Raw genomic sequence first — 18,814 nt, 5'->3', positions numbered from 1 at the left:
TATACACACACACACACACACATATAAATTCAGTAATACCTCTCCAAAGGCTCCACCATTTGATCCTTTGGTTTATTCTTTAAGAGTACACATCTTTGAAGTTTGGAATCTTTGTCCCCAAAAGAACTCCCAGGTAATTTTCTGTTGTTTTAAGTTGTGAAACTCACAAAGAATGTTTCCATTCCATTTAGATATGTATCTACCTCTTCTGGTTCATAGAACAGCTATTTAATGGCTGCCTAGCAACATTGCTCGGTTGCTGAGGACAGGCAGGGGTATGGTTTCACCCATGGAACAGCCAAGGGCAATTAGAAAGACAATATAATTACACAAGTTGGAAGTAGGTCAGGATTTGGGACAAACACTCAGATGCTTGGGAAAGTAGCTTTGGGATCTGAATGCCCCTGGAGTGAGAAGTTATTTAGGCTAGTGTGCCTGGGGGCTCTCTTTGTTTGTTCTGAGCATTTATGCAGAAAAAGAACAATTCTGAGCCTGCTCTTTAGGCATAAGCTTGGGTGATGCTGATTGTCAGTGTAAGATATGGACAGAGATGGGTAGATAATCAGAAGCAGTGTAAGGAAATGGTCAGGAGTATGGGCTATGGAGATAGACAGACCTGTGCTTGATTATTGCTCCTCTACTTCTTAGCTGGGTGACCTAATCAGTGTTATTTAACCAGTGTCCATTTTTTAATTTCTATATTGGGTATAATAACAACACTTACATTGAGTTGTATGGAGTAAGTAAGATAATGAATATAAAGTGCTTAGCACAGTGCCTGGTACTTAGAAAATAACCCAGTATGATGTGACAAAATGCTGAGCCCCGCCCCTTGGCTGCTGTCATGTGACCAGCCATGCCGCCCCCCCCCCATTTCTTGAATTTTCCTGGCAGAGTTCACACTCATCACTCAGTGGCTAAGCATGCAGAGGCATTTCTTTTACCACAGGTTTATTGATTTGGACATTTTAGAGCCAGATACTCAACTGTGGACCAGGAAGAGACTCCACGTTGCCCAGTTAATGGGTATCACTGATGGATGTCTGAATTAGGGCAGCATGTCTCTCCCTAAGGGGCCACTCACTGATAGCCTGGAGCCCATTAGCCAGAGGAGGCATGATCCCAACCCCAGAAAATGCTCTGTGAAACTTTGTAGGCCAGGTTCATTTCAAGCACAGTAACATCCTGTGGAAAAAAGTAAAGCCTGGCCTCACTTTGAAGGGTAACACTTGAAATGGCACAAACTTTTAGAACCATATTTCATGAATGACCAGAATGGCCAGAAACATTGTTAGTGGAAGGAGGTCACTCACTGGGGCCAGCCAGGCTTGAGTCTAAATTTTTGATCTGCTTCTTGCTCACTATGAGATTTTTATTAGCTTCCATAAATTAATTTTCAGTTTCCTCATCTGTAAAGTGGGGACACGAATATACACCATACATTTTTTAGTAGATCACAAAGAATACATATAAAGCATTCATCCAGAGCTTGGTGCATGGTATGCGGTTAGTATGTAGTAAATATTATTATTACTGTTTTTATTTTAAACATGATTATTATTGACATTGTACGTTTAATACTAAAACCACATTAAAGCACACAATTATTTTGCACAAAGTGGGCTATAGTTTACATAATACTGTAACTATTTATTGGGAACAATTTTAGGCTTTTTGATGACTAAAACATTGTTATTGACCTTAAGGAGTTTGTACTTCAGTTGAAGAGATGTACACATAAACAATCTAAGACAAAAACTCCAAAATGCTAAACTAAAGGCACAAACAGCAGCTGTAAGGGCAATGAAGAATCAGAAATTAATTCTGTGTTGGCAGAACCAAGTAAGTGTTTATGGAGGGATGTCTTTATAGTAGACTTCTGGTGTGTGGCATTTTTATAGAGGGAATAGGGTGAACAGGAACGGGTAGCATGGAAGGGACATAATGAATTGCTCAGTCTGGCCGTATGCTACACAGTGTAGAGGGATGTTGTGGAAGAGGTTGGGAAATCAGGTTGAGGTTTAATCCTGGAAGGCTTTGAATATGCAAATGTATCTGTTAAAAGAATGACTTCATTCACTTGTCCGTTCTTTCCTTTATTCAACACCATTTCTTTAATGCCTACTCTCTGTCAGATACTGTTATGGAGATAAACCAGTGAACTGGATAAAGCCAATGAGTTCCAGTTGAGAGAGAGAGAGAATATGAATTCCATGAGGGCGTGCTGAGTGCTTCCATAGCCAGGGAGGACAGGAAGCACCTTGTATGGTGCCCTAACCCACAACTAGGTGTTCAGAGAGGGTTTTTCAGGGGAAATGACTCTAAGCTAAGATTCAAGGGAGTGAATTGGAGTTAATCAGGTGAAAGAAGGTAAAGGAAGACTTGTCTGAGTGGAAGAAACAACATATTTTGTTGCATAGAGGTGAGGCAGATTATGGGGGTCTCAAGGATCCCAAGTGAGTTGAAAGGAGGTGGGGCACTGAGTGCAAGATGACAGAGTTTGGAGGGATGAGGGCTCATGAAGAGCCTGCACATCATGCTGAAGAGTCTGGGCTTTAACTAGAGGGGCCAGAAGAATTTTAAGCAATATTTGTTTTACATGTGGGTGTGTGGAATGTGTCTCATTACATTTGAGTTTTAGAAAGGTGACTCTCAGCTGATTGAAGAAAAGGGATTGGAGGCAGCAAGACTGGGAACAAGAAGAATGACTTTGAGGCTATTGCAGTCATCCAGGCAAATGTGTCTGTGTTTCCCTTTCCCCAAACTTTCCCAGAATGTGGGAGAAAGGAAGGTGGCCCATTCTCTCAGACCTTGACCTCACCCTGCTGATGTGCATAGTGTACTTGGTTGCATGGTGTTGGGGTGGGGGCTCACATGTTTTATATGGTGTTAGTGTTTCTCCCAGTTGCTGAACGGAGCCAGGGCATCTGTGCTCACCCAGTGGGAGAAGGAGAGGTGTGGAAGGGCTCCACCCACAGGGATCCCTATCTGCCACAGATGAGAATAAGTCTACCAACACATGATCTACTTGGGGAGGAAAGGTGGCTGATCTCTCAAAGGAGAAGGGCCAGGAACCTTTTCTTCAATGGGCTTTTATTGGGTTCAATTTCACAGGAATATAAGTAAAGCTCATCAATCATTGTCAGGCAGTAAGGATCAAACAATAGATAACATACAAAGGAACTACGAGGGCTTATTCTGAGTCAGGGTCAGTTAGCTAAAGGGCCATAAAACTTTGGGGAACAAACTCATTTCATGCTTGGACTCTTATCAGAAAACTGAGAGCATTCTTAGCCAAGCAGGTTTCATGGGATTTTATGTATTCTTTCTTAGGCCTGATCACCCCAGGGAACCTGCCCTTTCCAGCACAGGGCTGCACCCACCTCTGTCATTGTTTCAGGCTTAAATCAGGTAGGGGAAGTAAGGCAGCCAAGAGATTAGGAGACTTCTCGCATACAGAATGAGGACTCAGGCTATGTCAGGGCTGAGGGGTGAGGGTCCATCACCTCCTTTTTCTATAGCCCCCAAGTCCTTCCCTGAGGGCACCTTTGTGACCATGCCTGTCTTAGGTCATCCATCCTTTGAGGAATCTTACCCGTCATTGGCTAACCAGTCAGGCTTGGGGCCAAGCAGGGTGAAGTAAAGGGAGCAGAGGTGGTACCCCTGCCAGGGAGATAAGGTTTATCTCCTTAGTGGCTTAGGGTCCCAAGGTCTCTCACTCAGCCTTAGCCATAGGGGGTTACGGCTTTTGAAACCAGGCAGGGTGGTTCCCAACAGAGAAGAATCTGTCTCCTGCTATGGGGCTGCTAGAATGTGGCTTTTGCATCAAATGGGACTGTTTGCAGGTTATCAGGAAGCATCTCACACAGTTACTCTACAAGTAGTTGCATTACTTTCCAAGAGACTCTTATTTGCCTCTTGTAGTGACAAGCAGGGAAAACAGTGTCCATTTACTCTAATGAGACCCAAAGGCAGCAAGCATCTGCTCCAGAGAGATTTTGATTTGACAGTAACTGAGTGCCCTGGTGAACATTTCCCTTTTCCCCTAGGAAGTCAGAATGGCAATAGCATGGTATGGGAGTATGGGGCACAAAGCTCCCAGCTCAGATCCAGGTCTCATCCGATGGCCAGTGGAGCAGTCCTGTGGATTCATTAGAGATGGCTGGAGCTGCTTTTCTTGATCCTGTAGACATGTGCTTTACCTTCCCTGTTGCTGGCTCCTTGCTTCTGCTGCGGTTGGAGAGAGGGAGGGGAAAATGTGAGTTAGTGTTTGCTGTTCATGCCAAGACTGACTCAGATCTTAGACCTGGGACTTGGGGGAGGGAATGCAGCACATTGGCCCTGGAAATCTGTCACTGGCTAGTTAGTGATTTGATTCTAGAACCTGTTTCACTTCTGTATTAAGTTTGTTTTTAATTGCTGTATAATAAATTACCACACACTTAATGGCTTAAAACAATACATATTTATAATCTCAAAGTGTCTGTGGGTCAGGGGTTGGGCATGGGTCCATTCGTTCTCTGCTCAAGGCCTCACAAGCTGAAATGAAGGTCTTGGTCAGCTGCATCATCATTGAAGAGCTCCACTGGGGAAAACCTGCTTCCAGACCCTGTCAGGTTGTTGGCAGAATTCATTTTCTTGCAGCTAAGGGACTGAGGTTCCTGCTTTTTTATGGCTGCCCGTTGGGGGCTGAGGTCAGCTCCCAGAGGCCACCATCACACCTGCCACATGGTCGTTCTCTCCACACCGTGGCAGTTTGCCCCTTTGTGGTCAGGAGCAGAGTTTCTCTCTCATTTTGAATTTCTTAGACTGCTCTTAAGAGCTCACCTGATTAGGTCTGGCCCTCTCAGGATAGCCTCCTTTTTGATGAACTCAAATTAACTCAAAGTAAACTGATGACAGATCTTAATTTCATATGAAAAGTCGCTTCTCCCATAATCATGGTGTGACATCCATCATATTCACAAGCCTCACTTACACTCAAGGGGAGAGCCTTATGTAGGATGTGTACAGCAGGGAGTAGGGATCTTAGAATTTTGCCTGCCACAACTGTCTGCCAACTTTTGCCCACAGGCAGGCCCTGAATTGTATGGAGAATATTCCCTAATTTGCACAATGTGTATACCCCATATACCACTTGCAAAAAAGGTGTATTCAGTCTCATGTATCCCTGAGCAGGTAGAATCTCATGGGACATTTGTGGTTTGTAAGTTGTCAAGTGCTGTGTACACTTGAGAGATTGTGCCCATGAAGACCAAGTAGTTTTCTGGATGTTATTTCCATCTTGATTTTTTTTAGTAGTCATCGTTTAAAAATGGTTAGTTCTAAAATTGGTCAATTTTTTATTGCTTTTATTATTTATTGACATGTAATTTATAATTTCTTATTATTATAATTAATGGAGTTAAAGGGCATGAACAATTTTAAGTCTATTTGTTTTTGGTAGTTACTACCAAAAATACCTTCTTACCACTCTAAGAAGGGTGTCAGTGGTGACCATTTCTGTGTTCACTGTTTACTGTGTGTAAGAGACAGGTGCCTGTGTTTACCCCGGGGGCAAAGAGCAGCTTCTTGGGATGAGGTGAGGCAGCAGGTGGGACTTAGGAGCTTCCACTGTCAGCACTCACCAAAGACCCAACTCATCATCTCAGTTCCTGCTTAGGGAGGCCTTAGTGGATCCTCATTTCCTGTACCTCAGCATTCCCCTTATTACCTGTTTGATGTTGGTTTTGAATAGTGCAACTAGTGAATTAGTTCTGAAAATGTCAAGAGCCAAATTTTCAAAGAGTGGTCACCCTGTTTGCAGGTGCCACAGTCACTTTAGAGCCTGGGGCGTGATTTCCTATGTCCTATTTCTTTTGTGTATTTAAGAGAAGAAATTGCTTCTATAATATGTACATTGAAAGGTTAAATTACACATAAATTAGTCTGTATGCAAAAAGGTTACTTTGAGTTTTAGACCTTAATTTTCACATGAGCATTTGGAAGGGTATTGGTGATAATGTAGAGTACATGCATGTATTAATTATTCATTCACTGAAAAATGTTTATGGAATTATTTGCCAGGCACTGTTCTTGAAAGATGCTGAGAATACAGCAGTGACTAAAACACCCCAACCCCCCTGTCCTCACTAAGCTTACATTTTAATAGGAGAAGACAGTAATGCTATGATACAGACTTTAGTTTTTAGTGTTTTTTGAGATGCCTTGACATGTTTATTGCCTTACTGATTTACACCCTGCACGCCTATAGGATAAAGGAGGGAAGCCTTATTATCCCAACATTGCAAATGTAAAATTGAGGAGCAGATAGGTTATAGAACGTATCCAAGGTCACATGGCTCATAAACGGGAGAGATGGCAGGACCAGATATATGGTACCCCTTCCTGGGAGCAAGGTGGGCACACAGCCACGTGGATTCTTGGGTCACTGACTAACACCTGAGTAATGTTCTGAGACAGTGAATTACCAACTGGTGTGCCTAAGGTCTTTTAGGCATTTTAACTTCTTGCAAGAGGCTTTGTTGTGTGATAAGATTCCTTCAGGGGGTGGTGGGGAGAGTAGTAGACTAAGCATCTTCTGGAGAAGTTCTGTAGTGGGGACTGGGTGGAATGGGAAAGGAGTAGTTATGCTCTAGGGCACAGGTATGGAGCTTTAGTTATAGAGCACAGCCATAGCAACTCCTCTCTGTTTTCTCCAGGATCTTGTGAGATAAGCACAACTGATGATGTATCCATTTCTCTCACCTGAGGAACAGTGAGTCATGGAGAAGTTAAGTGATTTGGCCCAGCCTGCATGGCTAATCCGTGGCAGAATGTGTCATGGTGGAGATAGGTAAGCCCCAAGGGTCCACATTCTCTGTGTGTGTTTTCCTTTTGAAAATTCCAGTAACCCTATGAATAATGCAATCATGCAGGAATACTCTATGTCTGCTGGCCTGAACAGTGGCAGTGGCCCCTTCTGCAGCCTGAGGTGCACTTTCTAACTCAGGCAGGCAGAGGTGCACCACCCTCACACTCCCCATGGACTCAGAGTGGCTTTTTGGGAAATAAAATCTCTTTTCACTCATCCACCCCTTTCCAAAGGTCCTAAATACTGAAATTTATCTTGACACTTGTTCCAAGGACCCCTGGGGCTCACCCTCAGCTCCATTCTCTCTCAGCTCCTGGGCCAGGGAACGGGTGTTAGGAGCCATTCCTGGGCTCAGCTGTCTTCCTGAGAAGCCACACGTAGCAAAGGCTGGCTGACCTACAAAGGTCTGGTAGATCAGGTCTGAGAGCACTAATTTTTACTCCTCAGAGACCAGGAATAAATTCCAGCCAGCACAGACAGAGCAAATTTTCAAGCCTCCTTCCTTGTGCTCCACTCCCAAACCTGCTTCTTTTCCGATTTTCTCTGGACTCTGGTTTGCTACAAGTCGTGTTGGGTGAAGCACTCATTATTGTCCTTTCTGGGAAGGAATTCTGATCATTCTGAAACCCTGGTACATGGGGGCTAAGGCGGAGGAGTGTACTGCTTTTTAATATCACTTTAATTGAGAAGCCAGATCATAACTTAAATTATGGTTCCCTGTCTTCCATTTCCATTTTCTGCCCATTAAATGCTCAGCTAATAGCCAGAGATGATAGTTCTTTTGAAAGAATAGGAGGGGCTGTCTATGATAAAGGGGAAATTCCTCCAAGTTCAGGTGATCATTTAAAATCTCATTAGGAACACATTTCTTAGAACCCTTCATATTTCCTGAGAAAGAGTATTTAATAAAGAGACCACACGTCTTCATGTGGGAGGAGAAAGTATGGGTAGGTTGACTGAGGCACGAGAGGATGTTATATGTAAGTATGTGCATAATAGAACCTCTGCAGAATGCTTGATTGCCTTATCGAGACAGTATATTTTGGGTTATTAGACAATTCTGTATAAAATACAATGTGTAGGTGGCTTCCAAGTCATGTATGTAAAATGTGCCCAAACATTCTTTAAAGGAAGATAACATATTCTCTACATCAGCCAAGTTACAGTGGTTTTATTGTATCACAGGTGCACAGGATTGGTTACATCATAAATGTTAGATCATGGCATGTATCATTTGTTCACTGAAGACCCATTTTTATTTGGTTAGATATTTAGTAGTAGATGCTAAGGGCCTGAGGTGGGAGTCTGTTCTGCACATATAAGGGATTGCAGAAAGGCTGATGTGGCTGGACTAGTGAGTGTCAAGCCAGAGAAGCAGCTCTGGGCCACAGTCATGCAGGACTTGGTTTAGTGCTCTGTGAGGGAGAGAGCAGAGCCACTGGTGGGGAGACAGCAGATGTTGATTGGAGGAGTGATTGTGTGGATTACATTTTCAGATGACCACTGTTATTGCTACTTTGAGAAGAACCCGAGTATGGGCGAGAGGTGGTCCAGGGTTTATGAAGGGAGATGGTTAATGGGTGTTCACTGTGATCCAGCTGGGAGATGGCGGTGGTTTTGGAGGTCAGGAGAGGTAGGTGGGGCTGGATGTATTTTGAAGGCAGAGCCAACAAGAGTTGTTGGGAACATAGAGGGAGATTAAGAATGATAACTTTATAGCCCTTTTAACTTCGTAGGCCATCTATGGTTTTCATTGTAACTCTCTTTAAATTATTCATGTTGAGTCACCAAAAGTTTCCGTTTCCTGACAGTGCCAAAGACTTACAGTGTTTTTCAGAAAGTTTTTCCTTCTGTGCACTAATTGGCTCCCTCTAAGATGTACTTAACCAACCAAGAGAATTACAGTAAGGTATAATAGGTTTTCTGCACACAATCAGTTCCAATAATTCTGATTAGAGAAATAAAAGACATTAGGTTTTTGTGAGGGATTTTTTTGAAAATGACTGTCTTTTCACCCTTGAAGAGAACTAAGAGTTTTATAAAAATGGTATCACAGACTGTATGTGATCTGTGACTTGTTTTTTAATTCACTATTTTGTTTTTAAGGTTTATCCATGATGATGTGATAGCTAGAGTTCATTTATTTTCAATGCTGTATAATAATTCATTGTGTAAATACAGGGTGGGGCAAATTAGGTTTACAGTTCTTCATATGGAAAATAATGCACTAAGTAATAATGCAAGAATAACCTCTGTGTTTTGCATATTCACAACTGTAAACCTACTTCTGCCCCACTCTGTATATGGCAAATGATTTATTCATTTTCCTAGCAGTGGCCATTTGAGTTGTTTGTGGTCTTTTGTGGTTAGCAGCACTGCTGCTGGGAACGTGTTTGTGCACGCCTTCTGATGCACATGGGCAAGTTTCTGAAAATATGTGACTGGTGGTGTAATTGCTGGATCATTGAATCTATTAAAAAGTTCATTTTTAAAAGGTAGTGCCAAATCATTTTCCAGTACCAAGTTGTACCAATTTATACTGTTGAGCTGTGTTTAAGAGATATTTCAGCAATATCTACCCTTGATATTGTCAGTATTGCATTATCAACCTTTGCTTATTTAGTGGGTATAAAATGGTATTTTTATGCATTTCCTGATTATTGAAAGTTGATCATCAGTTTAGGTTTCTGGAACATTTCATTTCTCTTCAATGAAATTCCTATTAATATGTTTTGCCAGTTTTTTCATTGTATTGTTATTTTTTTTATCATTGATTTGTAGGAGCTCTTTATATATAAAGGCTACTGATTGTTGTGCATGTACCTTTTCCTACATTGTGGTAGGAAAAGGTTTTTCATTCTTTCTGGTGTCTTTTGATAAACAAAATCTGTAAATTTTAATGTAGCCACATTTATACATTTCTTTTACAATTAGTACTTCTAGTGTGTTGATTTTGAAATAATGTTTCACTTTGAGTTTATATATTTATTCTGTATTTTCCTTTAGAAACCTTAAAATTTTGCCTTTGATTTCATAACCTTTAAAATATTTGGAATTTTTAATATCACTTTTGTGTATAAACTGAAAAAGGAATACAATTTCACTGTCCACCAATGTGGAAGACTGTTTTTCCCAGCTCTGTTAACTGAATAGTCCTTTTTGGCAGTAGTTCATAAGTCTATCTCTGTAATGTATTAGGTTGCTACTGATGCATGGGTTCGTGTTCTGGCTCTGCATATTGTTTCCTGGTCAATTTGTTAATCTGTGCTCTAACACATAGTAATGTTGTTTTAATTATTGAGGCTTTATTTGAAAAGCCATCTTGATATCTAGTAGCAGAAGTGATTCCTCTCCCCTTTTTCCTCCCCACCAGCTACCTTATTCTTTCTTCAGGGAAGTCTTGCCTATTCTCAAGATCTTTATATTGCAAAAAATGTCCTGAATGTAGAAATAAATCTGTGGAAAACTGACATTTTTATAATATTCAGTTTTAAAAAAAACTGTGATTTATAATCTCTTATTGTTGATATATAGGAACATAACAGATCTTGTATATCAATCTTGTACCTTGCAACTTTGTTAAATTTTCTTATTTTAAATACTTATTTAAAATTGTTTTCATTGTTTTTGGATTTTTTGAACAGATAATTATGTCATCTTTGAAAAAAATGATAGTTCCTTATTTTCCAATAATAATTTCTCTTTTTTGTTTTATCACCTGGCTAGGATCATTGGAATGCTGTTAAACATAAGCAGTGAAAGGAGCTATCTTGATATTAAAATGGAATATTTTGAACTTTTCATCATTAAAGGTGATATTAATTTTAGGTTTTTAGTATCTATCTTTTAGGGCATTAAGTATGTTTCTTCCTTTTCCTATTTTGCTAAGAGCTTTTCTTGTATAATTATTCATTGAATTTTATTAAACAATTTTCTGCATTTGTTGAAATTATCATATGACTTCCTTCCTGTAATGAGGTAAATTACATTTGCATATTTTCTTATTGTAAATAATTCCTTTATTCTTGCGATTATCCCAAGGTGGTCATTATGTGTTTTTTGAAATATGCCTTATTAGATTTGATTTTGCTATGTTTCTGAGCAAAACTGATCTGTGGACTGTGGTAGTTTGGGGCCATTACAAATAATCTACAAGAATAATGTGAATGTCTTGTAGGAGAGAATAACTTCACCAAAAAGTATATCTTTTTCAATTTTACTAGAGAATGCCAAATTGTTTCCCTAAGGGGTTGAAATGACTTACAATAGTTTACGATGATTTCCATTGCTTCTCATTCTGCCAATCTTTAGTATTGTTTGACTGTTTCATTTTAGCTAGTCTGTTATGTATGTATTGTAACCTCGTTGTGGTTTTAATCTGAGTTTCTCTCTTACTGATGTATTTTCATGTATTTACTGATTTCCCAGATTAATAGTGAGTTTTCATATGCTTACTGGCCATTTTTAATTTCTTGTTTTGCATATTGTCCAGATATTATACCCATTTGAAAAAAATTAAATTGCCTTTTAAAAATATATTTATTGATTATGCGATTACAGTAGTCCCATTTCCCTTCACTCTACTCCATCCTGCCCACCCCCCCTCCCACATTCCCCCCCCTATAGTTCATGTCCATGGATCATACATATAAGTTCTTTGGCTTCTACATTTCCTATACCATTCTTACCCTCCCCCTGTCTATTTTCTACTTACCATTTATGCTACTTACTCTCTGTACCTTTCCCCCCTCTCTCCCCCTTCCACTTCCCTGTTGATAACCCTCCATTTGATCTCCATTTCTGTGGTTCCGTTTCTGTTCTAGTTGTTTGCTTAGTTTGCTTTTGTTTTTGTTTTAGGTGTGGTTGTTAATAACTGTGAGTTTGCTGTCATTTTTACTGTTCATATTTTTTGTCTTCTTTTTCTTAGATAAATCCCTTTAACATTTCATATAATAAGGGCTTGGCGATGATGAACTCCTTGAACTTGACCTTATCTGAGAAGTACTTTATCTGCCCTTCCATTCTAAATGACAGCTTTGCTGGATAGAAGAGCAATCTTGGATGTAGGTCCTTGCCTTTCATGACTTGGAATACTTCTTTCCAGCCCCTTCTTGCCTGTAAGGTCTCTTTGGAGAAATCAGCTGACAGTCTTATGGGAATTCCTTTGTAGGTAACTGTGTCCTTTTCTCTTGCTGCTTCTAAGATTCTCTCCTTATCTTTAATCTTGGCTAATGTAATGATGATGTGCCTTGGTGTGTTCCTCCTTGGGTCCAGCTTCTTTGAGACTCTCTGAGCTTCCTGGACTTCCTGGAAGTCTATTTCCTTTGCCAGAGTAGGGAAGTTCTCCTTCATTATTTGTTCAAAGAAGTTTTCAATTTTTTGGTCTTCCTCTTCTCCTTCTGGCACCCCTATAATTCGGATGTTGGAACGTTTCGAGATGTCCTGGAGGTTCCTAAGCCTCTCCTCATTTTGTTGAATTCTTGTTTCTTCATTCTTTTCTGGTTGGATGTTTCTTTCTTCCTTCTGGTCCACACTGTTGATGTGAGTCCCAGTTTCCTTCCCATCACTCTTGGTTCCCTGTACATTTTCCTTTATTTCTCTTAGCATAGCCTTCATTTTTTCATCTAATTTGCTACCAAATTCAACCAATTCTGTGAGCTTCCTGATTACCAGTATTTTGAAGTCTACATCTGACAGGTTGGCTATCTCTTCGTTGCTTAGTTGTATTATTTCTGGAGCTTTGATCTGTTCTTTCATTTGGGCCATTTTTTTTTTTTTTTGTCTTGGCATGCCTGTTATGTAAAGGGGCGGAGCCTTAGGTGTTCACCAGGGCAGAGTAATGCTTGTTGCTGCACTGTGATGCTGTATGTGGGGGAGGGGCTGATAGGGAGCAATGGTGCTTGCTCCACTCTCTACTGGTTTTCAGTCACTCCCTCCTCCACCCACAATCAAATTGGGCCCCTCTGGTGCTGATTCCCACTTGAGTGGGTTTGTTCATGCTCTAGGCCCCTGTGGGTCTCTCCAACAAACTCTTCTGTGAGGCTGGGAGTTTCTCCTGCTGCCCCTCAACCCCCACTGGTGTTTTCATTCAGAGGTTTGAGGCTTTATTTCCTCCCACGCTGGAGCCCTGGGTTGCATGGTCTGCTTCGCTCCCCCGCTGTTCCTCCCGGTTTATCTATGCACACATGTGGGGCCATAGAGTCTGCCAGCCACCACCTTGTGGGGTCTGCCTGCTGCAGCCTGGCCTGCCCCGTTCCACAATCCTCCACCTCACTGGGTCTACCAGCCACCTTGTCGCGAGTCCTCTCCACGCCAGCTGCCCATCTCTGCCCCTCCTACCAGTCTGATGAATGTTTCTTCTTTATCTCCTTGGTTGTTGGACTTCCATACAGTTCAATTTTCTGTCAGTTTTGGTTGTTTTTTGTTTTTAAATTGTTGTTGTCCTTCTTTTGGTTGTGTGAGGAGGCACAATGTGTATACCTATGCCTCCATCTTGGCCAGACCCTCCACATTGCCTTTTTTTTTAATTTGCAGAATTTTTATGCATTCTAAATATGATTCCTTTGTCTTATACATGTTGCAAATATCTTCTCCTACACTATGGTTTTTGCCTTTTGTGTTTTTGGTTAAAAAATTTAATTTGAATGTTTTCAAATTAGCCAATCTTTTCCTTTATGATTAAAGAAATATTTTCCTAACCTAAGTCATGAAGATATTTACTGACATTATTATATTACATTTTCAAAAAATTGAATATTCTTTCATATTTGTAATTCACTGGAATTGATTTTTGTACATTGTGTGAAGTAGGGATCAAGTTAAAACGTTTTTTTCCATATGGATATTCAGTTGTCCTAGTTCATGCACTAAAAGGCTTATTTGCCCCCTCTGCTCCACAGCCCCATTTGGGTGCACTGTGGCATTCACACAGTGTATGGGTCTGTTTCTTTCATATCTGTTTCATGCTTGTAACAATATCACTTTCTTAATAACTATAGCTTTCTAATAAATCTTGATGTCTCATAGAGCAAGTGTTACCATATTTTTTTTTTCAAGTAAGTTTTAAATACTTTTGGCACTTTGCAATTGCATATTAGTTTTAGGATCAGTATGTCAATTACTATACTAAGCAATCTTATAAGCAAAAAAAAAATCTGCTGGGATTTTGATAGTGATTGTTTTGAAATTATGGATGAATTTGTGGTAAATTAATTTTAAAAAGTGTTGTCTTCCTATATCTAATAATCCTTCCATTTAATCAAGTCTTATTTAACTCAGTGATATTTATAGTGTTTTGTGTAGAGTTATCAATGTATTTTGCTAGATTTAGTGTAGCTATTGCTATTTTTAAAACTATTATAAGTGGTATCTTTAAATTTTTTTTCATTTCCTATTTGTTGCTGGTTAAGGAGTTGAAGTTATTTTAAAAAAATTAACCCTATATCTAGAATCTTGCTAAACTCATTTTTAATATTCTAATAATTATCTGTAAAGTCTTCAGATTTTTGCTGTACAAAAACACATTAGCTGTGAATGATGGCTATTTTATTCCTTCATTTACAATCCTTGTTGTCTTTCTTTTGCTCTACTACACAGTTTGGAGTGTCTTGTTTGTTGTTGAATTAATTTGGTGAGAGTTAGGCTCCTTCTCTCTTTCTAATTTCAAAGAGAAGAATTTTGACATTTTCTCATGCACTTTCATATTTTCTGTACATTTTAATAGTTAGCCTCTATCAGTGAAAGAGATCTTTCTATTTCTTATTTGGCCACTTAGAAGAGAATGTGGAAGAAAATCCCCATGCTATACCCATGCTGGAGGCTGAATAGTTTTTACAGTTGTTTCTCTACCAGCCACACAATCCCAAAGCCAATACCATATATTTTAAGGTTTTATCATGGCAGCACTACATGCCTAGGTACTAATTTTTGTCTCAGCCAGATTTTGATGTTTAACAAGAAAGCACAAAATCCCAGTGGCATTCAAGAATTGGTTTGTATCTCTCATAAGCCTACGGATTGAACAGGATGCCTCTGCTTTAGGTTGTAGCTCTGTGTCCTTATGTTCTAGATAAAGCTCTTGAATTATCATTTTCTCTGTTTCATTGAGACGGACAGTATTTTCTCTTAAGTTGAGGACATTTAGTTCATTTCAATTTAGTGCAATCATTGATATCTGAAATCTGTTTCTGTTAGAGTTTCTTTCTTCCTTCCTTCCTTCCTTCCTTCCTTCCTTCCTTCCTTCCTTCCTTCCTTCCTTCCTTCCTTCCTTCCTTCCTTCCTTCCTTCCTTCCTTCCTTCCTTCCTTTCTTTCTTTCTTTCTTTCTTTCTTTCTTTCTTTCTTTCTTTCTTTCCTCTTCTCTTCTCTTCTCTTCTCTTCTCTTCTCTTCTCTTCTCTTCTCTTCTCTTCTCTTCTCTTCTCTTCTCTTCTCTTCTCTTCTCTCTCTTTTTTTGCTTATCCAGTCTGTTGCGTATCACCTTTTTTCATGTTTCTTTTTCTGGATTGAGTATTTTATTTTTTTAATCATTCTTTTTTTCTCCCTCTAATAGACTGGAAGTTATTCACATTTTGTCTATTTTTTAGAGATTACCTTGGAAATTATAATTTGTATTCTTCACTTATGAAAATCTTGTAATAATTAACACCTCTACCTCTCCTCTCAAAATCATTCCACAATAGAACATAATTTTATTTAGCCCTTTCCAAATGAAATACTGCGTGTGTGTGTGTGTAAAACTTTAAGTTATTATTATTACTTTATAAAGTCAATGTTCATTTAGGCATACCTGTATATCTTTTTCTTTTCACTTGTTTCTATATGTCTGATTCTTCCATTTGTAATAATCATTCTTTTGTCTGAGATCAGCCTTGAGAATTTTCTTATCTTGTAGGTCTTCTGGTGGTGAACTCTCTGTATTTTTTGTCTGAAAATATCTTTTGTTTCCAAGTTGAAGTATATATTCACAGGGTAGAGCATTCTGGGTTGGCAATCATTTTACCTCACAAGACTGGATAAGTCATTCAAGCACTGTGTCTAATGAGAAGTTAGCTCCCAGTTTACCCTTTACTACTTTGAAAGTAATCATCATTTTTTGTTGTTTTGTCTTCAGATTTTTTTCTTCTTTTTTTTTTTTCAGTGTCACTCTGATGTAATTAAGTTCCCTTTCCATTCTGTTTAACTTTGTTGATTTTCTTGAATACCTGGATTCATGTATTTCATCAATTTTGAAAAATTCCAACAGGCATTATTTTTTGAATACTGTCTCTGTTTGTTTGTTCTCTCATTTCCTCTTGGCACTCCAATTACGTATATGTTAAGTCTTTTCATTGTATTCTCTATATCTCTTACCCTTTTTATATTTTGGCACACTTTGCTTTATTCTGATTTTTTTCTATATATCTATCACTTTGTTTACTGTTTTCACCTTTGTCTAACCTGCTCTTTAACCTGTCCATTAAGTTCTTAATTTCAGACTTATATTTTTCCATTACAAAATTTTTATTTATTTCTTTTTCAAGTTTCTATTATAGCAATTTAAAAAAATTTGAACAAGGAAAATTTAATATAAAGAACTGTTGACTCTGAGGAGCACTTGGAGTGACAGAGTTGACCAGGAAGAAGTAAATGGAACTCTAAAGACTGTAAGAGTGAGAGCATTCACTACCCTCAGGGTTTAGGTAGAGCAGCCAAGGAAGACTCTCCCCCCTTCTTCCAGGGGCTGAGGACCAGACCTTGTTGGGAGGACCAGACTTCACTGCTGGACCTTGCTGGAAATCTGCCTGCTAGGGTGTGGGGAAAGTTGTCCACAAGTCTGGTGTCTCACCAGATGCACACTGCCACAAGACAGCCAAAGGGGAGGCTTGTGGGGAGTGGCCGGGTGATGCCAGTGGCTGCATACTGCAGGAGGCTGGCCCTGGAGAAGCACACTTGCTCTTAGGCAGTGTTTGTAGTTTCCAATTTCCTATTGAAACAGTAATGCTTGGTTTTTATTTCCTTGACCATAATAAACACAGTTGGTATGTGTCTGCTAATTTCTTTACCCAAGGTCCTATGGGTCTGTTTCTGTTTGTTATTTTAGCAACTTTCCCCTCCTGGTGTCTGTCTCCTGTTTATATCTTCTTTTTCTTTATTGTTTCCTAGAAATTTGAAAATTTATAGGTGGAAATAATTTAAATTCCAGGATGACATTACCTCTGTCCAGTGCAGATTTTCATCTTCATTTTCCTCACAAAGGATTCATCCTTCCAGGCCCCATCACCCTGGAAAGGATGGTTTGCAAAGATCCCCACCTGTTGTGTGTGCTTTTTGAGTTTTTCCCTCCAGCTCTCTGAGATCCCCTGAAGCAGATGCTTGTAGTGTCTCACCCCTCTCAGTGGTGCTTACCATTGTGTTTTGTGCACCAGCCTGACTTCCAGCTGCCAGCACCCGAGTCTCTTTGCCTCAGGGGCTTTCTCTAGTAGCCATATGCTTGTCTTGTCCTTAGTGCCAGAGAGCAAATGATTCCCTGGGACTCACACTCAACCAATGGTGTATAAATATTCCAATTTCCTTTTCCCTAGGGTGAAATGATTTTTAGTCACATGGTCCAGTAGGATTAAGCTTTAGTTACCTACAGTGGGAACATGCTTAATAATGCCATTTTTTTGTTGCCATTTCTTTCCTAATTTCCTCATGCTGCTACCTGTGTTTTCTAGGATCACCTCTTAATAAATTACTTGCACTCAGCTTTGTCTCAGGGACCCAAAGTCACTGAGCCAAGGTGCCTCTCAGTCTCTCAGCACCTGATGGCTAGACTCACTTGTCTGGATTCATGCCTCCCATTGGATCTCAGTTCAGTGATTTCTTCTTCTCTTGTTAACTCTTTGACACTATGTAGAAGTTCTTCTTAAAAATATTTTACTACTTTAAAAAAATTATCTTCAATGGGAGGGTTAGTCCAAATTACTTAGCCCACAATTAACAGATACAGCTTCAGCCGTTATCTCTTTGAACATTTTTTTCTGTTCATTCTTTCATTGTTTTCTGGGGGATTCTAATTAGACATATTTTAAGCTTTCCCATTCTTCCTTGAATATCTTATAATCTTTTCTCCATAGTTTCTATTTCTTTTTCTCTCTGTGTTAAAATCTGAGCAATTTATTTACATAGTTCTCTCTTTTAGTATTTCATTCTTCCATCAAATGATTTTAGCATCTGAAGTTCTTGGTGTTTTTCCTACTTTTTTGTTTGTTTGTTTCTTCTGGTGATTTATTCCCTTGTGTATTTATTGCTCCTTGATTGTGAACTCAAATGTGCTCATAATTAATCTGTAGTAAACTCAGGAGTCTGAATTGAGAGTATCTCCTCCCGAGGAGAAGTTATGTTTGATTCCACTGGAAGCCAGCAGAGTACCGTTGCAGAGTGGTCTCGTGATTCCTAGTCCAGGATCCTTGTAATGCATGAGGCTCAGATTCAGGTTTTCCACCTTGCTTCTGGGTCAGGTCTTGGTGTCCCTGTCATGGTTGTCATGTACATTATTTTCTCAGAGCAACCCATGCCCTTTGGGTGGGCCTACTGTTCACCAATGTGGTGTCAAAACACTTTCTCCTTTTATCTGAGGATTCTCCTATGTTCTAAAACTCCAGCAGTGCAACAAAAAATATGAGATTTTACCCAGGATCTAGTTATTTTGTCATGCAAAAGGCCTTCAGAGTACCTAGTGTGCCATACTGAAAGAAGTGTAAACTACTGGAAAAATTTAATTCTATCACAGTGAGGGTCCCTGGTAAAAATAAGATTTATTGGATGACAATGTTGATTTCACTAACTATTTAGAAAGCTGAACTTCAGATCCATTTGTTTTTTTTTTTTCCTGATGATTTAGATCTGGTCATTATATGAATGTTAGAAATTTCACAGGCATAAACAGGTAGAATATATTTCTTTGTAAGCCCCCAAACTTGTTCACAATGAAGCCATCCTC

General features: G+C 39.4%; 1 protein-coding gene across 3 annotated transcripts in view; it reads left to right on the top strand.

Moving 5' to 3' along the window:
- Positions 1 to 18,814, top strand: part of PRELID2 (PRELI domain containing 2) — a 336,985-nt gene that overhangs the window by 164,030 nt on the left and 154,141 nt on the right. The gene's annotated exons all lie outside the window — the stretch shown is intronic.

The sequence above is a fragment of the Desmodus rotundus genome, chromosome 10 (assembly GCF_022682495.2).
Source record: "Desmodus rotundus isolate HL8 chromosome 10, HLdesRot8A.1, whole genome shotgun sequence".
Classification (NCBI taxonomy): domain Eukaryota; kingdom Metazoa; phylum Chordata; class Mammalia; order Chiroptera; family Phyllostomidae; genus Desmodus; species Desmodus rotundus.
Note: the sequence above shows the minus strand (reverse complement) of the source record. Positions and strands in the feature narration are given on the sequence as shown.